This window comes from Spodoptera frugiperda, chromosome 24 (genome assembly GCF_023101765.2).
Source record: "Spodoptera frugiperda isolate SF20-4 chromosome 24, AGI-APGP_CSIRO_Sfru_2.0, whole genome shotgun sequence".
NCBI classification, from domain to species: Eukaryota; Metazoa; Arthropoda; class Insecta; order Lepidoptera; family Noctuidae; genus Spodoptera; species Spodoptera frugiperda.
Genome location: NC_064235.1, coordinates 3,687,893 through 3,698,323, shown reverse-complemented (window position 1 = coordinate 3,698,323; position 10,431 = coordinate 3,687,893). Strand labels below are relative to the sequence as shown.

General features: G+C 37.8%; 1 protein-coding gene across 1 annotated transcript in view; it reads left to right on the top strand.

Moving 5' to 3' along the window:
• The first annotated feature begins 508 nt into the window (after positions 1–508).
• LOC118278502 (ATP-citrate synthase) overlaps positions 509–10,431 on the top strand; it is a 49,438-nt gene continuing 39,515 nt past the window's right edge. Inside the window, exon 1 of the mRNA XM_050703833.1 lies at positions 509–678. The gene's annotated coding sequence lies outside the window, so the exon portion shown is untranslated. The remainder of the gene's footprint in view (positions 679–10,431) is intronic.

The window sequence follows — 10,431 nt, the reverse complement described above, 5'->3', positions numbered from 1 at the left end:
TGAATTGTCTCCGGGCACGGGTTTCTGATGGATTTGTTATCTCATTATAACCAATAGATCAAGCTAGTAATTTTAATTTGGTCAGTTGATTACCCAATGACCGGACATCAACTTGACCTACGCTAAAATGTGAAGTTCGCAGCAATGTCAGTGTCATGGTCTCCGATATGACGTCACATGACCGAAAAAGTAATTACATAAACCGTACGGGAGATGAGGAATGCTGCAGTGACTTTCACCTTGACTCAAGGGCTTTTTTGCAAGTCCACAAATCTTTATTGTAAATTACTATAAATTAAAATAATAATTGTTGTCTGTTTATAGACGAAGTGTCATCAGATCAGACCATGTGATATTTTGTTTTTGGCAAAAAGTTGTAATATTAAAAGATCACCTCAATAATTGGCCCAACCTCACGATAACGGTTCATGCACCCGTCATAGTCGTCGCACGAGGGAACGGAACGCACCACACTAAATTATGTATGCGCGCGCGCACGCCACTTACCTATAGCTTTTCGTCATATCAGTCGCGCGCTTGAAGCCGCACGGAGCGGACGCGTCGTTTGTAAATTCGAAAATATACCGCGAGTGATAACCGCGCGTGGATATTAATTAATTATTATTTTTTTGTTCAATATTATCTGGATTTCAAATCGCACGCCAGCGATATTTCAAAGTGAGTGATAATATTAATATTTTATTATTAATTTATAGTTTGCTAGCTGTAGTTTGCTTTGTAATATGTAAATTGGTTAGGTGGCACTCGGCGAAAGTGCGTGGAACGAGTGCCTTTACACTCTTTAAAGTTTTATTTTATATTAGAATACAATAATAACTAAATATGAATACATGAATACAGTGTTAATATGTAGTTCTTATACTATAAACTTTATAGATAAAAATTTGGATTATGTATTTTTAAAACAATTTGTGGAATTAATGAATAAATCGCGGCAACAAGCTAAGTCATGCTTACGAAATTGTCTTCGTTTTGTATAATGTAGACGAATATATACGTTTTTATATAAAAAGAAACGCTGTTTTCACATAAAACTGTAAATATGGTAGAGATATGTCCAGAGACGAGTGCTGACGACGACTTTAGCAAATAAGAACCGGTTGATTCCGAGTAGATGCCATCAAATACTTATTGGAAAACAACGTACAAAGTTCAAAAACGTACGACTTAATTGGCCACCGAAATAATGTATAACCAAGTGAATTTTTAATACAAACAAATGACTTTTTGTATTACTTGACGATCCATCAGCATTTAGCTAAGTGCTGTCGTTAAATTTCGTCATTAGGTACTGTTTTATTTTTTCGTATAAAAAAGTCTTTTTTGATAAATTGTTCTGTGATCGTGTAGACAATGATGATTTGGGAAGTGAATGCAGATACTAATGTCTCTAAAAATCTTTAGTTAGTATATTTGGTGCTTAAAAAACTCCTAAACGGGTGAACGTAATAAGATGCGATCGGGTACAGGGATAGATTTCGTAATTAGTACATTGTGTTGGTTAGTTTTCGTCTCAGGATACTGGATAGTTCTAGATAGACAGCTGGAAGATTGTTTTTATACCTGTCTCTCTTTCTCTAATGGTCAGGCTCCATAATAACCTACAATTTTTTATGTAATCTATGTTAAAAAACTGGTAACTACTGGTTGGTATGTTTATTTGTTACTCCTTCACGTCAAAACAGCTGAAGGGATCGAATTGAATTTTTGAACATGGGTAGATAGATTCAGGTCTGGAATAACGCATTGGCCACTTTTTATTCTACAAAAACGCGGGTGAAGCCGCTTGTCTTAAGCTAGTTATTCATATCAATGTTTGTTACTCTCTAACTCAAAAACAGCTGAACGGATATTGATGAAACTTCACACACAGACAAATCATTTATTTCTATCAATGTTTTTAGTCCCGGTAACGCGACCTCTCTGCTATATTTTTATATTTTAATGTTACCTACATATTATTATGTCAAATGTCAAGTAACCGCTACTAAGATAAACTTAAGATAGATTATAGTAAGTAGGTATTATGTGTTTTATATAATCACTGGGGGGTTATTTTGATATTCGAAATTGTCAGTCATGTAACGGTAAAACGGGGTGAATAGGGATCCTTTTTTTATGGGACAAGCCCGCCACAACCTCCCATACCGCTGCAACTCCTGTAAGCCAGGATCTACAGTAAATACAACCATGAAAACACCGGAACAATTGTGGGCAAAGCCTAAAAAAACCGGCCAAGTGCGAGTCGGACTCGCTCATGAAGGGTTCCGTAACAGCAAGTAATATAAAAGATGTAAAACCACTGGGTTTTACATAGTGTTTGTATGAACGACAAAGTTATATTTGCGGTTTTTGAAAATGATGTTTTATTTCTTAAAAATTAATAATGATATCTCGTTCAAACTAATTTTCGTTGTTAGTTTCCATTGAAATCTACAGCATATATTTTTTTCGGGTTTCTCACACTATTATTTTAAAAGTTAGGGTGGGACACACATTTTTTGAATCAGTTCCATGTATGGAGTTGTGGAGTGGAGCCCTTTAATTTTTATATTTATTAATTTTTATTCAAAATTCTAATAGCGGTTACCGAAATACACCATTTTACAAAGTTTCAACTATGTAGGCACAACAGTTTTGGAAATAAATGGCTGTGACATACGGACGGACGGACAGACAGACAGACAGACATGACGAATCTAGCCAAATGGCAAAAAACGGAACCCTTATGGTTCCGTTTTTTGCCATTTGGCTACAGAACCTTAATAAAAAGCTCATGATTCTGAGGTCAATGTCAAGGTCGGTAAGACCTTAAACAAATAGTTGATAAAGGTCGCAGGGAACCGCTGTCCAGAGCTGCGGACTACCTAGCGGGTTACCGGGGCTCCGGCTCGAAAAGCAGGAGTAGGAACGGGGTGGTTTTTAGTCAGTAATAGTCTGACTTTCTTGACTCACAGATCTTAAACTCACAGAAAACCGACGTGAAACAGCGATTGTGTGAATAAGGTTATCGGAGACCCAATTACCCCTATTGTATAAGAATACCCCATCTTCCCAATCCCCGATTGCCCACCAACTGTTATTTATTAATTATTTCTGGCTAACCAACAATTGTATATACTAATTTAAAAGGTGAAATTATTATATATTTATCTAAGTATTACAATTTCTTATAGGCTAGCACCGCATGCATTATTTGAAATATGATGCAAATAAAAAAAACAGCCTCTTAAATTACCATGTTCGTGATCATAGCGCTTGCAACAGTGCCGAAATATCAGAAACTCATAGACATAAATAAACATGGTAAATATCCCGTCTCAAGTTCTAATGATATTGAGACAATGCAACTGTTTCAAATGCTTGATATCTAGTTATAATTCTAGTTTTTGTCGCTAGAACGAGTATGAAACCTTAACCCATTTAGTTTCCTTTCACTATTAACAGATAAATATAGAACTATGGCCGTTGTTTTAGACCTTAACTACCTTTTAATTCAGTTTAGTTTTAAAGTCAAGACATTTATAACAATATTTCACATTATGCTTGCTTAAGTATATTTTATTCATAACAACTTGAACTTTGCCGTAATGTGCACCTTTTACCAAAACTTATGGCGATTTTCTTTACGATATAAGCCGGTAAACGTGCAGACGGATCACCTGATGGTAAGCGTTGGCCAGCGCCCATGGACATCTGAAACCAAAGGGGTTGCAGGGGGTTTTGGGGTTAGGAATTTAAGGGTTGTTGGGGAATCGGGGATTACTAAGAGGGTAATTAGGCCTCTAGTAACCCCAGGAAACACAATGCAAGCGTTGTTTTACGTCGGTTTTCTGTGAGGCCGTGATATCAGTCCAGTCGAGCCAGCCCATTTGTGCCCTCTCCCACACTTGCAAATTAATATTTTTATTGGGCAATATACTTGAAGCGTCCCTAGCGCCCCTAGCGATGCAAAAACCCTCATTTTTCTAAGGCAAGGCATCTTAAACCTTAGCACACATGAATTAAACATTAGTTTTGCATCTTCTTTTAACACTATAGTGTCTATTACTGTCTATTTAAATGCTTAACTGGTTAATATATGATCTGTGCGTACATAACGAGAATACGTTTAACCTTTCGCCTCCTCGTGACGTTTTTACCGTCAAAGTTAGTCCCATACTTGTTATTATTATTGATCTGTGTGCCTTGTCTGTATATTTGTACGTTAAAACGGGTGAGAATTTTTCTCGTGTTGTATTTCGTTAGAAAATTGCCAAAATGTCTTCCTTTTTGGGGGTTTTCTTTAATCATCCAAAACCTTCTCCCTCAGTCACATTCTTACTGACTAAAAATCACCCCGTTCCTACTCCTGCCATTCGAGCCGGTGCCCTGGATAAACTCGTAAGGCAGTCCGCAGCTCTGGATCAGGCTTTAGCCTTCCTGGGCCCCATCTGTGGTCGTCTGATGGCTTTTTTGGGGGGTTAAATTTGATGGGTGTCTTAAATGTCCTATTTTTATCTACAGGCTTAATTATAATCTATTGATAAGTAAAAGTTAATATGTTGTATTTATTTTTACTTTTTCATACTCATACATATCATATTATAGCCTCGAAATAGCACAAACCCGACCAAACTTACTTTCTATTAAGAAAGTCATTTTGTTTAAAGATCGGGTTTAATTTTATTGTGTATTGATCTAATAAAATAGGAAGCAAAATCAATGAGACACACCTCCGTCGACCTCTTTAAGGAAAATTCAGCTCTAATATTATGTACCTATGACCTAAACTAGGTCATAACGTCATTTGCGCAATTCACATGTTAACTTATACCCTTTGTTGTCTATTTAAAAGACTGGTTCACGTTTTTAACACATATTCATAAATCAGCCGATGAACTTGTAAGATAATTATTCGAGTGCTTTTCCATCAAAGATGTGCTAGGCTACGTTGCTGTGGATACGTTTGGCTTCCACCAATCGTATTCATTGGTACACATAGCTCGGCACTGGTGGAAACGGACTCAGTTAAGCTATGTTTTTTTTTTATATGGAAAGATGCGTGCTATGGATGGCTTTCCTACTATCGATACATCGCATACTCGAGCTACACATCTTCCTTCCACAGCTAAGTATAAATGGAAACGGTCACATAGTTTCACAGCTAAGCTATTACATCTTCGCAGCATAGCTTAAAAATCCTGTCAAGTTGGAGATTCCAGAAATGCTCTCTTCTTATGTGGATTATGGTTATAGAAATTATGTAGAGGAGGCCTACAGTCCAGCACTGTCATAAAGGCAATGACATTAAAGCACTGTCATTGCCTTACTTTTTATAAAAACAGAAATTATCAAACGCAGTGCAGCCGTTCAAGAGTTTGGCGCGAACATACGTTTCGTCAACTCACTTTTATCGTTTACTTGGTAATGCCCGCGGCTTTGCTTGCGTGGATTATGAACTTTGTAACTAATAAAAGTAGCCTAAATTGCTCCTTAGTACATTAGCTACCTGCCAATAAAAGTCCCGTCAAAATCGTTCCTGCTATTTCAAAGACAAAAATAGTAAAAATTATCATTTTGATATATGTATCGTATGTGTATTCACATGCATGTAGGTAATAAAAAGCGATTATTGCAATATTACAAACAGACACTCCAATTGTATTTATTAGTCTAGAAATCGATAAAGGTATATAGGTATTTGATTTATTTACTTAATTGCTTAATGATTAGATAGTGTTTCAAGTATGCAAGTGAAATGTTGAATCATACGTGTGATACATAATAATACGAATCTTTAATACGATTATCTACCTATATGCCTAATGACTTAGTTTTTATTTATACTATAAAAAAATAATATTGGCAGGCCACAACTGTGCGCTTCTCGCGCAACTTTCTGCCTCGCACAGCAAAACTGTGGAACGAGCTGTCGTCAGCGGTATATCCGAACCGATACGACCTTCAAACCTTCAAGAAAAGAGCGTACTCCTTTTTAAAAGGCCGGCAACGCACCTGTGACTTCTCTGGTGTTGCGGGTGTCCATGGGCGGCGCTGATCGCTTACCATCAGGTGCCCACTTGCTCGTTTGCCACCTATTCCATAAAAAAAAATGTGTATTAGAGCCATGCTTCGGCACGAATGGGCCGGCTCGACCGGATTAATACTCGCACAGCTTAGTATCGGTGGAAACCGTCACATAGTTTCACAGCTTAGCTATTACAGCTACATAGCACATCTCTGGTGGAAAAGCACTCTCACACAGGTCTCTCCCAATGACCTTAAGTCAGTCAGTTAGAAACGACCTTCTTCATTTTGCAGGTACTAAGTGTAAAGGTGATTTATTTTGATTTTCTGAGGAAATATCTATAGATCTACAGATAAATATAAATTAGGTGCGGAAATTCCTATTACACATTTTTTGTTATTGATTGTTATTTTAAAAAAATCTGATTTTTGATGTGTGATAAATGAATTGTACCTAATGCCTAAAGTCAGTGTGTCATCTAGTGAAACTTGGTTTGGATATTTAACGCAGGCAGAAGCTATTCTTTTTTATGTTAAATGGGCCGACGTTTGGCCGCTATCTCGCCTGACTATAACGTCTGCCCAAAAGCAACCTATTCACTCGGGCTTTGAAGACACCCAGGTTATACCCATCAGGAAACAGACTCCGGCAAGGAGTTCCACTCCCTAGCAGCTCGCACAAGGAAGCTTGAAGCGAAGCAATCTCGAATTCGATCATAATTTTGGATTGAGATAGGTCATTATTTTTTAGCAAAAAACATCTATAAATGCAGGTCCAATTCTTTTCACAATAAATTAAGTTATCTTTCAGTCGAACTGTCAATCTACAGTCTACAGTGTTTAAGGTACTTTACCTCCATGTGAAAATATCAGACACCCTGTGTTAACATAGGAACAGATGGGCCTTTTTGTTGTTATTCAACATAAGGCCTTGATAAGATTACACCACATACTTATATTTGATATAATCGTTTGAGATAATATGTAATTATTCATGTAACTGAAGATTTATATTATAAATATCTAGTATCTACGGAATCGTGTGATTAGGACTTAATTATTATGTTTTTCGGCTTACTCACGTAAATATTTGATATGGAGGAAAATATAGTTTTGGATGAAATATGTAGATTCTTCTAAACATTAAACTTGACACTACTCTCTCTCTCTCTGTATAATATCCTCTGATTTATTGCGTTCGTTGTTTATTCCTTGCGGGATCCAAGACAGTCATTCATGTCCCTGGGACGCGTCGGACATTAATGTTTCAGCGTTTTCATGGTTGTATCTACTGTAGATCCTGGCTTACAGAAGTTGTAGCGTTCTTTTGGAGAGAATGGCGGGCTTCTCCCATAGAAAAATAATGTTCAAACCTTCATAAAACTACATAGGCAATGATTTCTGTACTCATAAATCAACGAAGTAATGTTGTTAGAACTGCCACTCTCAAAACATCAAACCCACTTGGTCTAAATGCTTTTGACAGGCTCAATGAAATTATAAAATTCCTTTCTAAAGCTATCAGGTTTGTATTATGACCTTTAGATTGAACTTAGACTTTCTAGTTTCCTTTTAAAATTAAAGGTGAACTGATAGTGACAATGCCAGCAAGAAATATATCTGGTTAATTATAATAGTTAAAATATTTTTAATTAAAATCACAGCAAGGTCTCTGGCAAGCTTGTCAGAGACTGGCTTAGATTCAGTTGACAGGCACCAAGCATATTACAGTCACACCCACTTAACTTCACACCAACAGCCTATAAGTGGCCACTGCTGACCAAAAGCCTCTTCTCACACGGAGAAGTTTTGAGCATTAATCACCACGCTTGCTCAATGTGGGTTGGTTATAACTTGTAACGCCTTAAGTGTTTCAAGTATACATTGGCGGTGGCGATTGCTTATCATACTTACCATCAGGTGATCCGTCTGCTCGTTTACCGGCTTATAGCATAAAAAAATAAAAATATAACGTTACTAGCCTAATATTTGATCCGGAGCTGCGGACAACGTAAAAGGTTACTGGGGCTCCGGCTCAAAGCAGGAGAAGGAACGGGGTGGTTTTTAGTCAGTAAGAATTTGACACCAGAATTTTCCCCCTCAAAAAAAAGGCTAATATTTAAGTGCATGACGTGACGTGATCAAGTAATAGTGCTTGCCGATGGTATCAACCAAATGATGATAAAGCTACTGTTTGTCTGATCCTTGTCTTGCCAACGACATCGTTAAGATCGAATCAGCTGATTGTTGTCATGTTAAGCTGGTTGTTACGTCATTAGATGAGGACAGAGGTTTTGTGTCCGGCCTTGATACGGAGCGAGGGGGACTGGGATGCCGTCTCCTTCTGCGAACCAGTCATGTTAGCTAAGAAGGAGGAGAGGTATGAGGGAACGAACCTCTTCATGCTCCAACCGTCACGAGAGATACTCCGGGCATCGGAGTCGCGGATAAGCCAAAAACTGCAGTGTTCTTTTTGAGTTATTTTGACACTCTTTACAAATACGGCAATACTCGTAACAGCCGCGCCACATGTCCGTAACATTCCTAGACAACCTACAACATTACAGTTCTTCTGTGGTCAAGGAACATGGAGCTGTTCATACAGAATTTAATACTTGATTTATTTAATATTTATTTTATTAAGTAATTTTTTCGGTTTTTGTTGAAATATTAAGTTGTATTATGCTTCTGTGGACGAGTACTACTTGTAGTTTCATTTAAGTCATATGAGTGATCTCCATACAGTATAAAATGCCTGAATTCATCTTGTGCTTCTATATTTCCTATACCATAGAAATCAATGTTACAAGTTATTATAAAGAAGTTCTCAATAGTAATTTTTAAAGTAAATCTGTAGTGTGGCGTGCGACGATCGATTCCGACCTTTGACATCGCTATGACGTTACACTCCACGCTAAATGAATACATTATACGCTATTAGGCGGGCCACACAATATAGTTTTGTCGTAAGCAAAATATATATAGAATTACCACCTTTTTCTGTCCAGAAAATGTTATTTTGACCTGTTTTCTGACTATACAAGCACTAATTTCGCATGCACAGATCTCCCTTTCTCGCCAATACCTCTAGCAAAATGCCACTTAAGCGCTTGTTTACCAAGAGAATAGAAAACACAATGTATGGGGATGATACTACCCGGAGCTGCGGACTACCTAGCGGGTTACCAAGTCTCCGGCTCGAAAAGCAAAAGTAGTAACGCAGTGGATTTCAGTCAGTAGAGTTCGACACTCCCTCTCGCCTCGCCCAAGGCGGGAGAAGTCATTATATGATTTTTCCGCCCGTTAAAAAAAAATGTATGGAAATGACCCTGACAAGTGTCAAAATTGACGTCAATCTCATAAAAATTATTTTTTTACTCTATTTGTAGGCAAGTGCTAAATGAGCATTCGACTCATTTCATAGGAGTGATACTAGAAGCTCCAAAAACGTAGACAAAACGCACTTATAACACCTCAGGTGCTGCAGGTATCCATGGGCTGCACCGATCAGTTACGATCAGGTGATCCGACTGCTCGTGTATTCTCCTATCCAATCAAAAATATCCGGAATCTCTTGCTAAGCAGTTTCACGGATGGCTTACCTACTCGATACATCGCATACTCGAGCTGCGCATCTTTGTCACACAGATACATAGCTTAGTATCAGTGAAAACAGTCACATAGTTTCACAGTTTAGTTATTACATCTTCGTAGCACAGCTACATTGCACATCTCTGGTGCAGAAGCATCCTTAGGCAGTCTAAAAAACCTTGTGAGTGGTGTTTTTACACTTGTATCTATTGTAGATCCCGACTTATAGGAGATGCACCTCTTTTAGGCCTTTGAAGTCTCATTTCAAAGCCAAAAAATCCTTTTTTAAAACCCCATCGTCCTTTTTCAAAGATAGCAATGCTATTTTAGTAGGTAGATGTAGTACTTGGTCTTGTAGATTTATGATGCCATCAGATGCGTCACACACAGCAAGGTTATGGTCTTAATGAAGCGTAACTAATGCAAATATTGTTTCTAAGAAAATAACGCTTAAGGTGTCACTTAGACCATGAGTTCGCTCTATAGTGTTATAAAGCCCTCATTTGCGCTCGCCTCAAAGAGCCAGACTACCACAGATGGGGCCGCACCTAGACCCGAAACAACAATTTGTGTATCACACAGAGTTGCTTCTTGCGGGAATTGGAACAAGCTACACCCGGTTGCCCAGTCACCACCCCAACCATGCAGTCAATTATTTTCTTCTTTTTTTCTAATTGCCTTTTAAAGAAAGCTAGCTAAAATCATGGCAATAGGAATTGCCATAACTTTGCTAGAAGACTCATTCAATATCCTCTATCCCTGTCTCCATTAAACTCTTGCCATCCAGATCAACCTTCTTCATACCATCTT